The 14,414-nt window shown below is 36.4% G+C and overlaps 1 pseudogene across 1 annotated transcript; it reads left to right on the top strand.

Annotated features, from left to right (window-relative positions):
• Positions 1 to 12,814: 12,814 nt before the first annotated feature.
• On the top strand, positions 12,815 to 14,268 carry LOC147544690 (serine hydroxymethyltransferase 4 pseudogene; annotated as a pseudogene). The gene is made up of 2 exons (XR_015239886.1): positions 12,815 to 12,969; positions 13,074 to 14,268. The product of XR_015239886.1 is annotated as a serine hydroxymethyltransferase 4 pseudogene (transcript).
• The last annotated feature ends 146 nt before the right edge of the window (positions 14,269 to 14,414 follow it).

Here is a 14,414-nt window from a genome sequence, read left to right as displayed (position 1 = left end):
TCTAGTAGGGTTCATGTAATCCCTGAGTGTCATAGGTGGATTTCCATCCCTGGCTTGGTTTAGATTTTCACCCATAGTGTCACTCAAAGAGAGGTTGGCTAGAAGATTACTTAGATGGGTTTCTCTACTGATGAAACGACCTCTCTTATCACGATATCTATCGGGCATAAACTAGAGCCCAATGACCAAGGATATTCTCAACAAAAACTTTTTCTTTTTTTTTTTTTTTTTTTTTTTTTTTTTATTTATTTTAAAAACGAAAACCGAGGAATCACTACGAAGACCCTAAAGGAAAGCAAACACAATCAGTCTGACTCCACCAAGCAACCTAAACAGAATCTAGACGAAAGACAAGTTGGTCAGATTCACCCTAAAATTCTAGACAGCTCCTACTTCGTTACAAAGCTTGAACTATAATTGTTATGAGGGTTACTCCGTCAAAGTAATATGGTCAAACAATTCTTGGTGACGACCAACGATGAACGTTGTGATAGCCGTCCAACCTTCGGTAGCGTTGCCTCTTCTCGAGGTGACCTTTTAAAGAATTGATTAACACTTTCCTTTGAGGAATGCCCAAATAAAAATTAAGTCCCTGAATTGTTTCAAAGATCCTATGAGCTCGAAACCTTAAGGGCTGATGTCTAATTCAGATTTTAGATTTTAGGTGAAGTTTGGGATCGTGAATGTTGTTACCTATTTGGGCAAGAGAACGGTGATGAAATCCGTCTCCTATCTTACAATTGGGTTATTGCCCTTACTATAATGCTTACACTAAGCAATTCGATCAAGCAATTAGGCACACAAAACACACAATTACCCACTGACAGGGGCTTCGTGGGTGATTAGAGAAATTACCTCCCGTTCCAGACGGGCGATGACCCTTGCAGACGACCCGGGCCACTCTCCCGTTGAGTTGGAGCATAGAGCATATTGGGCTATCAAGCAATTAAATTTTTCACTTGACAAAGCGGGTAGAGAGAGAAAGTTACAACTCAGTGAGTTAGAGGAGTTAAGAAACGATGCATATGAGAGTGCTAGGTTGTATAAGCATAAGATGAAAATGTTACATGATAGGAATATTTTAAGAAAAACGTTTGCACCGGGTCAGAAAGTTCTCTTATATAACACTCGTTTGCATTTATTTCCTGGTAAACTCCGTTCTAGATGGACAGGACCTTTCACGGTCAAGCTCGTTTATCCTTATGGTGCAGTCGATATCGAGGACAAAGATGGTAGTGTGTTCAAAGTGAATGGACAACGGCTAAAACCATTTTTAGAGATGTTGAACGATACAGAGGATGTTTCTATCGAAGATCCTGTCTATCCAGACTGATCCGCTATGATCAGTTTCGTCTGGCTGAAGACGTTAAACTTAGCGCTTTCTGGGAGGCAACCCATGCATAGGACTTCCGAATCTGGTAACATCTTTCCTTACATCCTATTATTTTTGCATAGTCTTCTGAACATTGAGGACAATGTTCGGTTTAAGTTTGGGGATAGGGGATTGAATTTTTAGTCCTTATTTCAAAAATTCGAAAGGGTTCAAAATTTTTAATTTTTGGATTGAAAATGTGAGTCTAGTTGTTTTTGCTTGTTAATAGTTATAGAGTCTAGTTCGTCAGACTATCCGTTTGCTAAAGGTTTTTCCATGAATTTCGAGTCTTGAAGTTGTCTGTGCACGAGCCATGTGAGTGTTAGATAGGTGAAGAGTGGATTTTTCTGAGAGAACTTGATTAATCATTAGTGGAGACTTAACCTATGTGAGATTCTGAGCCTTTCTTGTTGCTTTGAGTGATCTCTTCTGAGCTAATTCCGAGTAGAATGAAGAGCTACTCAACCTCGCAATATTCATTAGAGCTCAGTTGATCTCTTGAGTTCAAACTTTACAACCACTAGGGATGTCATCAAGAAGTAAACCCTTCTCTTGTAGTCTGAGAAACTTGAAAGCAATGTCAACTAGAGGAAAATAGATCCAATCCATTTGTTAGAACCCTGAGAATAAAACATGAAGCAAAGTGGAGAAAATTATACCCAAGGAAATTGTTGAGAAAGTAAGATGTGTATTTTGAGTTGTATTACCAGAGGTAACAAAAAAAAAAAAAAAAAAAAAAAAAAAAAAAAAAAAAAAAGAGAGAGAAAAGAAATAGAAAAAGAAAAAATGTGTTTATGTGGTTTTGTTTAAGTGTTTATCCCTTGAAGTAGTTTTTGAAGATTTGAAGACGTCGAGTTCTCAAGAGTTCCAGTGACATCATCATTATAGTCTATTAACCTCTAGGAAGCATTGTTAGATAGTTGATCAGGTGAGAAGAGTTGGTTAGCTTCCCCATTCCGTATTAGTGGTTGTTTCCTTTCTATGAGATCAGTCGTTTACCAAAAATTCAGTCCGTCTTTTGTAATGTGTTGAGTTTTTCCTTCATACTCATACTCGCACATTGAGCGAACCATTTCTGAGTGACTTAAATTTTTGAGTGTATGACCGTGAGGCAGTAGTCGAGGCGAAATGTATTGAGAAGGTAATCGAGGTCTTGTCTGTTCGGAACCGAAATGATACTCATATTGGCTGGTCATGTGCACTTTAGGTCTTGATTACTAGTGAAGGGATTTTTAGCATTTGTATGGTTTGGTCAACTTTGATTCCATTTCTATTAACTTTCGAAAACTTACCGGATAAACATTTTTAGTCCATACCATATTTAGACCCTTCTGCATTTTTGAAATTTATGAATTTTGTGGGTATATTCACTGCAAACCCTCACGAGACAAAACTCGTCCTTTAGGGTAACCTAGAGGTTTAACGGCTTGTTGCACGAGCTAAGTGCAATCGTGATTCCCTACGAAAGTGGTGAACTGGGCTTAGTTTTATTTTTCTGTTTTGCTCGAGGACTAGCAAAATCTAAGTTTGGGGATGTTTGATGAGACATGAAAATGTCCCATCTGAATCTCTTAACTAGGGTTAGTTAGTCCAGTTCGAGCGGTTACTCTGATGATTTGTTTGATTTTCTTTCTCAGGTCTCATTTACGGAGTTCGATGCGGAAACATCGTGATAAAGACATATTTGAGGGGCATTTTGGTCATTTTAATGACAAGGGTATTCTGGTCAATATTAGTGCTCATGTGAAAGTAGAGTCCAAGACGATCCCAATGGCGAAAACGGAAGTCGAACCGGAGTCCGGGAGAGCAAATTAGAGCAAGTCAAAATTTTAGTCAAGTATTATTAAATATCGGGACAATTTCGGGACAGGAAGGATTACGTGGCGTGATTTTAGTTGAGAGTTGTTCCATATTTGCATGGCCGCAGTGCACATTAGTCTATTGATTGAAATTGTGATACTATGTGACGTGCCAGAAATACTCCCGTACACAAGGAGAGATCCAACGCTCAACTTAATCTCTGCACACGTGGCAAAATCTAAAGAAGTCTCGTCCCGCTTTCCAACTCAGGCCGAGAAGCACCCGATCGTTCGCCAGCCAGCAATCACGTCCAGAACCGGTAAAGCTGTACCTTCCTCTTTCTTCCTTATCTCATCTTCTCACTTTATTTTTTAAGAAGGAATTAAAACAGAGAGAAGGAAAGAAGGAAAGTGGATAAGAGGCTGAAGAAGGAAAGTGAGATAGAGAGGAATCGAAGTTGCCATCTTAAGGGATTTTGTGGTTTAACCGAGAAGGAAACTTGCATCCTCTCGGCTATAAGAAAACAGGAAAGGGGATACTTTGAGGATCATCTCCACACAGCTGAAAAAAAAGGAGAGTTTTAGAAAGAGAAGAAGACCAACCTCCATTGTTAGAGCCGAGAGCTAGAGAGAGAGAAGGAGAGTTTGAATTTTCTTCTGTCTTTGTTTCTTTTTCGCATTTTAATTCTTCTGATTCCTATCTTAGTGAGAAATAGAGAGAATTGGATTAAGAGAGTTGAGAGAGAGAGAGAGATATTGTAGAGAGAGAAAGATTGAATAAAAATTATAAATCCCCATTATCATCTTCTTCTTCTTCTTTCTTCATCATACTCGGTTATAACTGTTAGAGAGTGTTCATAACTTCATTAGAGAGAGAAAGAGAGAAGTTTGGAAAGAAAAATAAGAGAAAACAGAGAAGGAAGAGGAAGAACCAGGGAAGGAAAATTATTTTCTCACCTGGAAATCGTTTCCAGGAAGACGAGAAAATTATTTTCCTTAAAGGTCTGTTTGGCAGAAAACAGGAAAAACAGAAGAAAAATCCCTTCCTTAAGGGTCTGTTTGGCTGCGCAGAGGGAAAATCGCGAGAAAAAGGTTGTTTCTTTGCCGATTCCTTATCTTTCCTTTATTTTATTAAATTTTTATCTCTCCCATCATGATTATGATCAGTAGCTAAACACTTAGTTTAGGGTTTTGATGACATTTTTGTATTATGCATGATTATTATGATTATTTCGACAACTTAGGTGCTTAGATTTATTTCAATTTCTTTTTAAGTCTTTCATTATTTATACTTCGTTAGTCTTGATCCATTATATTTAGATTAGGTTCTTTAATATTGGATACTTGATAGTTGATAAATAATAGTTAGAATCCTTAAGAATTGATTATTAGTTTAGTCACCAAAAGGTAATAGATTTAAATCGATGTTTATGCATGATTAAAATAGATTCAAAACCCTAGACTTTTCCTCCATTCATCCGTTCTCCGTTATTACTTATTTACGTTATTTTAAAAACTTTGTTATTTAATCGTTAAAAAATCAAAAATCAAATTTTTAAATCTCTATAGTTTTAAGGTTAGAATTTAGTTTAACTTAGTCTCTGAGGAACGAACCGGTCTTACCGGAAACTATAACTTGACACCCGTGCACTTGCGGGTGTAGACCTATTTAGGTAACTTTTTAGGCCCATCATAGAACCTCGTTTACGGTACAAAATCGAAAAAAAAAGAGTGGAGAAGCAATTAGGTGAATTGGCGGAGAAGATGACTGAGATGACGGTAAATCAATCATTATTGATTGAGAAGATTGGTCGAAAATAGAGAGATTGTGTCTCAAAAAAGTGATCGTTTTAAAGGTGAAAGGTTATATTTTGCACGGTTTAACGGATCAGATGTGGAAGGATGAATTTTTCAAGCTAAACAATATTTTGAGTTTTTATGACACTACACAAGACTAAAAGATTCAATTTGCAATTATTTACTTGGATGGAAGAGCATTACAATGGTATCCATGGGCTAAAAGAGGTAACTATTTTCGTTCATGGGAAGAGTTTGTCGAAGCGGTTGTAGGTCGCTTCGGGAGAACGATGTATGAAGATGCTGGGGCTGCACTAGCAAAATTACGACAAACAGGGTCCTACTTTGAATATCAAGAAGAGTTTGAGCGTCTTTAAACATGATTAATGATTTATCAGACAGTTTTCTAATGAGTTGTTTCATGAGTGGATTAAAAGATGAGGTTAGACTAGAAACTAAATCCTTTAGTCCAGTAAACTTACAAGATGCAATGTCTATAACTAGATTACAAGATGAAAAGTCTCTTTGAGACGCCAAAGTTATAGAAATATTACAAGACCAAACCCCCTTATCAATGCAAAACCACTGAACTCAAGACCACCAACAATACCAAACCGGGTTAATAATGAAGCACCTGTAATTCGCCGACTCACATCAGCTGAGGCTGAAGAAAGAAGGAAGCAACAGTTATGTTACAATTGCGATGAGAAGTAGTATCGTGGCCATCGATGTAAGACACAAATTTTATTCCTCATTGAGAAAGAAGAAGATAATGATGACGCAAACAAGACTGAAACCGAGGAAGTTGATGAAGAGGTGAACACACAAGAAGAACATGTGGAGATTTCTATGCATGCATTGGACGGCTCCCCTGCACCACAAACCATGAAGGTCTAAGGTGAAATTAAAAGGGCTCAAGTTATCGTTTTAATTGATTCGGGTAGTACACATAATTTTATTGATGCTTTCATCCCTAAGAAGCTAAGTATTAAAACTATACTTGACAACTCCTTTGAAGTTATGGTAGCAGACGGTTCAAGAATTGCTTGTGAAGGGCAATGTGTTAGCCTAGAGTATAATATTAATCAGTATGCTTTCACGGAAAATTTTATATACTGAAACTTGGGAGTTGTGATATGGTATTAGGAGTAAGTTGGCTACAAACACTTGGGCCAATAACTTGGGATTTCAAGTACTTAACAATGAAATTCACTATACAAGGTAAGCAATTTAATTTGGAAGGTGTTAAAGGAAGGAAAATGAAGATTGCTAGCAGCTATGCCATGCAACGACTCCTCAAGCAAGGGTCATTGGGAGTTTTTTGTCAAACTTCAAGTGAAAACAACGATGAAGAAGCTAATCCCGATATACATACATAAATTCAATCCTTGATCAGACAATTTTTTGTGGTATTTTCGGCACCAACAAGTTTTGCCACCCATGAGAAGTTATGATCATCACATTATACTTTACATCCCAACAGTTCACCAATTAATGTTCGACCTTATAGGTATACTTTTGGTCAAAAGAATGAGATTGAGAAAATAGTAAAAGAACTACTACAATCTGGGTTAATTCGCCCGAGTACAAGCCCCTTTTCCTTGCCTGTATTATTAATAAAGAAAAAGGATGGTACATGGCGTGTGCATTGATTACAGAGCACTAAACCAAATTACAGTAAAAGATAATTTTCCTATACCGGTCATAGACGAACTATTAGACGAACTGCATGGGCTTTGTATTTCTCGAAACTAGACTTAAGGTCTGAATACCATGAGATCAGGATGCAGCAAGAAGATGTACATAAAACTACGTTTTAGACGCATGATGGTCACTATGAGTTTCTTGTCATGCCCTTCGGGTTGACCAATGCACCATCTACCTTTCAGCACCTCATGAATGATCTCTTCAGATGTCAGCTACGACAATTTGTGTTGGTTTTCTTTGATGATATACTAGTTTATAACTCAGATTGGGATTTACATCTTGAACATCTTAGAGAGGTATATCAGATACTAGAAAAACACCAACTCAAGGTCAAGTTAAGTAAATGTTCTTTTGGTACCAAGAGAGTTGAATATTTAGGGCATGGCATCACATCTGAGGGTGTAGAAGTGGATCCAAGCAAGACCCAGAGCATCATAGACAGACCATTGTCTAAATCACTAAAAGCATTACGAGGTTTTTTAGGTCTAACTCGCTATTATAGAAAATTTGTGTCTTATAAATTAGCTTTTCCTTTTACTATACTCCTCGGGAAGGATAGTTTCAAATGGACCATGGAAGCAACTGACGCCTTCAACAACTTAAAAACAGCTATGACGACTACGCCGGTATTAGCATTACCAAAATTTTGCAAGGAGTTTATAATTGAAAGTGATGCAAGTGGGGTTGGAAACAGAGCGGTTCTGATGCAAGAGGTAGACCCATAGCATTTACCAGTAAGGTGATTGGGCCACAACACCTTGGATTATCTACGTATGAAAATGAACTACTAGCGATGATTCATGCCATCACTAAATGACGACATTATCTCATAGGAAGAAGGTTTGTGGTGAAGGTGGATCAACAAAGTTTGAAGTACTTTTTGGAGGCTAAAGCAGTCACCCCTATGGAACAAAAATGGACTGCTAAATTATTAGGCTACGATCATACAATGGATTATTTCCCAAATGACCCCCAACTTTGTGACCAACTTCCTGCCTGACCCCCTACTTTAGCAATAATTCCCGTATGACCCCCTTTTTCCGTTATCTTTAACATTCCGTTACTCTATCTCTCTCCTCCATCTCATTTTCTCTCTCTGCCACATCATTTCAGCAAGCCACATCATTGTCTTCACCGGCAGGGGTTGCCGGTCGGCAAAATTTCCGGCCGGCGACCTTCAAATTTTTTTCTCTCTCTCTAAAAAAAACTTTTGTTTTTTAAAAATTCTCTTCTCTCTCTCTCTAAACTCCGGCGAAGGGGGTTTCCCACATGTTGAAATACTCCGAGAACTGTCGGAACAAAACTATAACAAAGAAAAAACTCAATATAATATATAACAACCGACTATTTACAAATCACTGCAAAGCAATGCAAACAATTTGCAATATCTTGTAAACCTCTTCCTAACTCTTGCAAACAAAATTAATCTTATAGAACACTAATTAAAGATAAATTAGAATCAATTGTATATTATTTTCGAATAAACTATCATGAATAACTCATAATTATCATCCATAACTCATAATCTATTGTTCAATGAAAATAAACCTTTTTAAACTCTAGCATATATTAATCTTATAGAACAAAAATTAAAGCAAAATTACCCAGGAAATCATGAATAACTCATAATTAGCAAGTCATGAAGTCAGATTATACCTCGAAATAGTTTCAGATTCTCCTTCCGTTGAAAGTACATAAACCTTTTGAAACCCTAGAAAATTATGAAAGGGATTACAACTTTCTCTTTCTAGATTCTTCACAAAAAACTAACTCAAAACCATCAACAACTAAAGAGATTCAACCTCAAAACCTAAAATAGATTGATAATCAAGAAAGACAAATCTACCCCTACCGACACTTGAGAGAGAGTTGAGTCTTTTACGACGACCCCACAACAGACATGCAAGAGTAACACGAAAATCGTCCAGGTACGACAAACAAACTTTACAACTATTTCGCTTCAATTTCCTTTTATAATAAGGCCGCTAGGCTTTGATGTAGCGCTAGAGCTGCAATATCTATCAGTAAATAATGCTTTTCCAACACAAAGTATTATGCAAGGAGAAGTCCTATTCTAAACTAGTCGTGCTCAAGCCGACGAAATATCCCTGGTAGCCCAAGCCACGACCAGGGGCCTAAGGATATGTCATTTTCTAAACTAGTCGTGCTCAAGCCGATGAAACAATCATGGTAGTCCAAGCCACGACTAGTAGTCAAGGAGAAGTCCTAGTCTAAACTAGTCGTGCCCAAGCCAACTAAACCAACCCTGATAGCGAAAGCTGCGACCAGGGGCTAACGAGAAGTCCTAGTCGAAACTAACTTTGCTCAGGCAAGTAAATCAGCCATGGTACCGAAAGCCACGATCAGGGGTAATAACCAAATCGATTATTGTTTATACTGTATCTTTTTTGTTTTTCTTCTGTTGCAAGTACTATATCTTTGCTACGTGTATCAATTATTCGAGTAATTTATCTTCTTTTTTTTAGCAGTACTTTATCTTTGTTATGTGTATGAATTATTAAAAATTGAGGATCAAGTTAAAGTAACCAAATCGGTTAATAACTGTTTTAAAGGCACCTTCTGTTAGCATTAAAGACACTCTCTATTAGTATCGAAGTCTAGGGCTGGGAAAAAAGTCTGTGAACCCGAAACCCGTCATGGGTACCCGAGTCCCTTAGAGCCCGTGGTTACTCGAAACCCGAAGACGGGTTTAGCCCTACCGACCCGAAGAAATCAACGGGTCGGGTACGGGTTTTGAAGTGCTACCCGACATCCCGCCCGCCCCGCCCGATAATCTTAACTCCACATAACCCGCTTAATAATGTCATCCATTTATACGAAATACATATGTATATTATATGTATGCTTGCTTGTATGTATTTATGTATGCATGTATAACATATATATATATATATATATATAGATATATTTTTAAAGTGTTTGTAGTGTATAATATAGATATATATATATAGATATATTGTTGTCCAAGTGCGGAGTGCCCTTAACACAACACTTTTAAGAGAAACTTAATTAAATTTTAGTTTCGATAGAAATTTTGGTACCATCGAAATAGAAATATTTTGGTCGTTTCGACCGACTATTTTGAAACTTTGGTGAAAACCCGGTACTCGACCGTCCGATACTCGAGAAACCCGAAAAATTTGACGGATTTGGACGGGTTTTGGACACTAGGATTTTTTAAATAACCCGCCCGATTAAACATGAAAGCCCGAATGGACAGAGAGTTTCAAAGCCCGACCGCCCCGACTCGATGAATGTCATGAACCCGATCGGCCCGACCCGGACCGGTTCCCACCCTTAGGGTTTGTTTGATTACGAGTTTCCCAGAGAAAATAGAAGCATTTTTCCTAAAATTTCAGATTTTCACGTGTTTGTTAGGATTTTTAGGGAATCATAAATATTCACTCACGTGACCAAATTTTTCTTAGGTTGTGTTTGATTCCAAGTTAGGGAAAGGAAAAAAAAGGAGAAAGTAATTCTCGGAGTAACAATTTCTCCTAGAAAATGATTCCTTTGAAACATTTTCTAAGTTTCTACTGTTTGCTTTAGCAAAGGAAAATTAAGTTGTGTTTTCTTCTTTTGTGGGGTTTTTACTTCTATGATCAGTGTTTTTAATCTTATCAATCCAAACTATTATTATAATCCAAACTCCTATTATTTGATTCTTTTAATTAATGGAGAAGATAGTAGCTCTATTGAGACGATTATTTTTTATGGGACTTCAACTGCTTATCCAAAATGGTTATAATTCCATGCATGGGTTTACTTCATCACCATCATCAGTGAAGATGATGATGATGATGGAAGATGAAAATACCCCAACTCCTACAACCACCATTGTTACTTCGTCAACTATAAATCAATATTTGATACAACACCATACTATCCAAATTAATCAAAATGCTTCTAATTTCATGCATGGGTTTACTTCACCATCATAAGTGGAGATGATGATGGAAGATGGAAATATATGAAAATTGATTTACGAAATTTGATGATAAATTAATCAAAGTGCTAGATCTTATCTTGGTCTTGCTTTTGTTTTCTTCAATATGTTGCTCTTACTTAGCTCCTATTTAGAGAGAGATTGTGAAACCAAATATAATATTGTTGAGATCTTTATGTTAGTCGGTTGAAGAAGATAGTGTAGTGGGTGAAAAGAGTCGATATAGGGAGAGAAGATTGGAAATACGGTTGAAGGGGGAAAAATGGAGATATTTTTGGAGGATTTTGTGTTGGGAAAGAGATTCTTAAGGAAGAGGAGGGTAACAACTTTCCCTTATTTTGTGGAAAATTGGGAAAGTTCAATCACATGTGATTGAAAATTTATGTTTCCTTAAAATAACTAACAAACAAGTGAAAATTTTTATTTTAGAGTAACTGTTTCCATTTTCCCTGTGAATTTTCCCAATCAAACAGACGCTTATTTTCCATGAAATAAGGGAAAGTTTTGACCCACCTCCCCCCTAAGAATCTCTTTCCCACCGACCCTCTCTCCCACCTTACCATACTTCTCTCAACAACTTTGACCCACCAAATCTTCATCTACTACTAAACACCTTCTGTTAGTCGAAATTTTCAAGACATCTTCAGATTGCTTAGATGCTCTTGCAATAATTCTATTCAGGATATCTTTAGGAAGTTGTATCTAGGTCTAGATTAATTTTCACTTTGTGATCGAATAAAAGATGAACATCTATCTCACAATTTCTTGTAACCATCCTTGTTAAATAAAATCGTAATTCAGTGGTATGATTCCAATGACTGTATTTATTTATGGGAGAAATATTCAAAGTCATAAAACTTTATTTCATTGATTTGGTTTATTCACATTTTTGTATTTCATTGACTTGGTAGTTTTTCTGGAGTCATAAAATATAATTTACTATGAAATCTTTAGCTAGATATAAATGATGTAACAGTTTGAATCATTGTTGACAAACTGTTCGATGAAATGTCCACAAGAGAACTACTCTATATCCCTATTTTCTAACTTATTCCGTATTCTCATTATTCATCTTGATCACCATTAGTTTCTCTCATATTAAGTATCCTCATTGTTCATCTTGATCACCATTAGTGGCTCATTTTATTTCATGGATTTTGTTTTTCCTATCACTTTATTTATGGGTTATCTCTTAATTCTTGTCTTTTGTTCATAGCTAGATCCAATTAACACTTTCTTAAAAGCAAATTCTGTATATGGGTTATTCTTAGTTATCATTTTGTTTTCTTAATATCATTCTTAGTTTTCTCATTTTTGGTTTCATCAATTTCATGTTTATTATTCATGAAATCTAAGTTTTCAGCTTTGAGATATTGAATACAACAATACGATAGGCATTTGGTTACTTTTACGTGCTTGTTATTTTGTTGTGGTTGGATGTTTTGAGATATGATAAGATGAAGATTTAGTGATTGAATATGTTTTTGATCCAAATTGAAGTCCGTAATTAACTCGAAACGAATCATCTTATGCCTCCCAATGGGGTTAGTTCAAGGTGTAGGTTATTAGAGTTTGGTGTTAGGGCTGCATTGAAAGAAGATAATAACTTAATTATGAGAGGAATGAGAATGATGGTGAACAACTTTATTTTTCGATGGTGAACCAAACAATAGAAAACTTGAATAATGTTTCAAAAGAATTATTTTCTAAATGACTTTCTCTTTTTATTTTCCTTTCCCCAACTTTTAATCAAACACAACCTAAGAAGTCCTCCTTTTCCATTACAAATTTCCCTCAACATATATAAGAGGGCTTCTAAAACTTTCTTTTCAGGAAACGCAGAAGAAATAGAAAAGCACGACATTTCCTCTTTGTTCCGATTTCTACGTCCAACTTTCCAAGAAGATTTGCTTACAAAATCAAGGGGGAATTACTGAAACCCCCGCCTTTTCAATATGCACATTACTGAAACCCCAGCCTTTCATTTATAATTACAAAAACCCCCACCTTTTTGAAAATTTCCGTCAGATTTAACAGCATGGGGCTGTTAGTGATGTGCATTGACCGAAAAACCCATTTGTTAAACAAGCCCACTCTTTATGAATGCAAAAAACTGGGCACCTTCGAGAAAACACGTGGGGGCAAATAACCTGATCTATCTTCTCCCACCAAGCACGGGAGAACCACCATACCGAGCAGCTCCCTGACCGAAGGTTCTCTCTCTATCTCTGTCTTGTAATCCATTGAAGGTTCTCTCTCTCTCCCGGTACCGAGCACCTCCCACCCAGCAAACGAAAAAGCGAGCAGCTCCATTACTGAAACCGAAGGTACTCTCTCTCTCTAGGGTTTAGTTTTATGGTTTAATTTTTAGTTTGGGTTATGTTAATTGCTAGGGTTTCTGATTGTTAGGGTTTCTTATTATTAGTTTTAGGGATTGTTAGGGTTTCTGATTGTTAGGGATTGTTGGGTTATGGTGGTTATCAATTCATTTACAATGGACAAAAGCTGCATTGTATAACGAGGGTGGTTGTAGAGGAGTTGCTCGCACTCGTTTGAGCTCTTCTACTTCCATGTTTATTCAGTGTAAAAATGGATCCAGTTAATGTTTGGGGTAATTCAAATCTTCAAACAGTAGATGAAGAGATCTTTGATTTGATTGAGAAAGAAAAGAGAAGACAATGTAGAGGAATTGAATTGATTGCATCTGAAAATTTCACATCATTTGCTGTTATTGAAGCACTTGGAAGTGCTTTAACAAACAAATACTCTGAAGGAATTCCAGGTAACAGATACTATGGAGGTAATGAATTCATTGATGAAATTGAAAATTTATGTCGTTCAAGAGCTCTTGAAGTATTTCATCTTGATTCTGATAAATGGGGTGTTAATGTTCAACCTTATTCTGGTAGTCCTGCTAATTTTGCTGCATATACAACACTATTAAACCCTCATGATCGTATTATGGGACTTGATCTTCCTTCTGGTGGACATTTAACTCATGGGTATTACACATCTGGTGGTAAAAAGATTTCTGCTACTTCAATTTACTTTGAGAGTTTGCCTTATAAGGTTAATTCAACTACTGAGTATATTGATTATGATAATTGATAAGTTGGAAGAGAACGCTTTGGCTTTCAGACCTATATTGATTATTTGTGGTGGTAGTGCTTACCCAAGAGATTGGGATTATTCTAGATTTAGGGTTGTTGCTGATAAATGTGGATTTGGATGGAGGAGTATGTTTATTTAGTGTAAGAAATAAGTTTTTATGTTAGAGGAATCATTAAGATTAATCAATGGAACCCAACTTGGTCCAAGCAGCATTACTTTCTTAAAGAAGAAATCATTAAGATTAACCAAGTTGGAGTCCCACTCGGACATGGATTAATCAATGGAACCCTAAATAAATTCCATATGCATGAACTAAATAACTTTCATGCACATTTATATGTGTGGACGGGAGTTCTTCTATCTTGGTGACAGTTTAATTTTTATGTTAGAGAAATCATTAAGATTGTGATCTCTTCTTGTTGTACTCTCTGAGTTATTTTGGAAGTTATTTCCATAATGTAATCCTTGTTTAGTGAGCAATTATGAGAATTAATATTTGTGGTGTTTGAAGTAAAGAATGAGAAATTAATGCTACACTTATGCTAACTTTACATAGTTTTTGCACTCTTAACAATCTCACTAGTAAGAATTGGTCTAGCTTAAACAACCATATTATCAGAAGTTAAGAATTTGAACTTTTCCAGATGATTAGCCACAAAAA

The sequence above is a fragment of the Eschscholzia californica genome, unplaced genomic scaffold (assembly GCF_041429995.1).
Source record: "Eschscholzia californica isolate CP2 unplaced genomic scaffold, dmEscCali1.0.p SCAF_4, whole genome shotgun sequence".
Taxonomy (NCBI): Eukaryota; Viridiplantae; Streptophyta; class Magnoliopsida; order Ranunculales; family Papaveraceae; genus Eschscholzia; species Eschscholzia californica.
The sequence above is the reverse complement of the archived record's forward strand: the minus strand, read 5'-3'. Positions and strand labels throughout refer to the sequence as shown.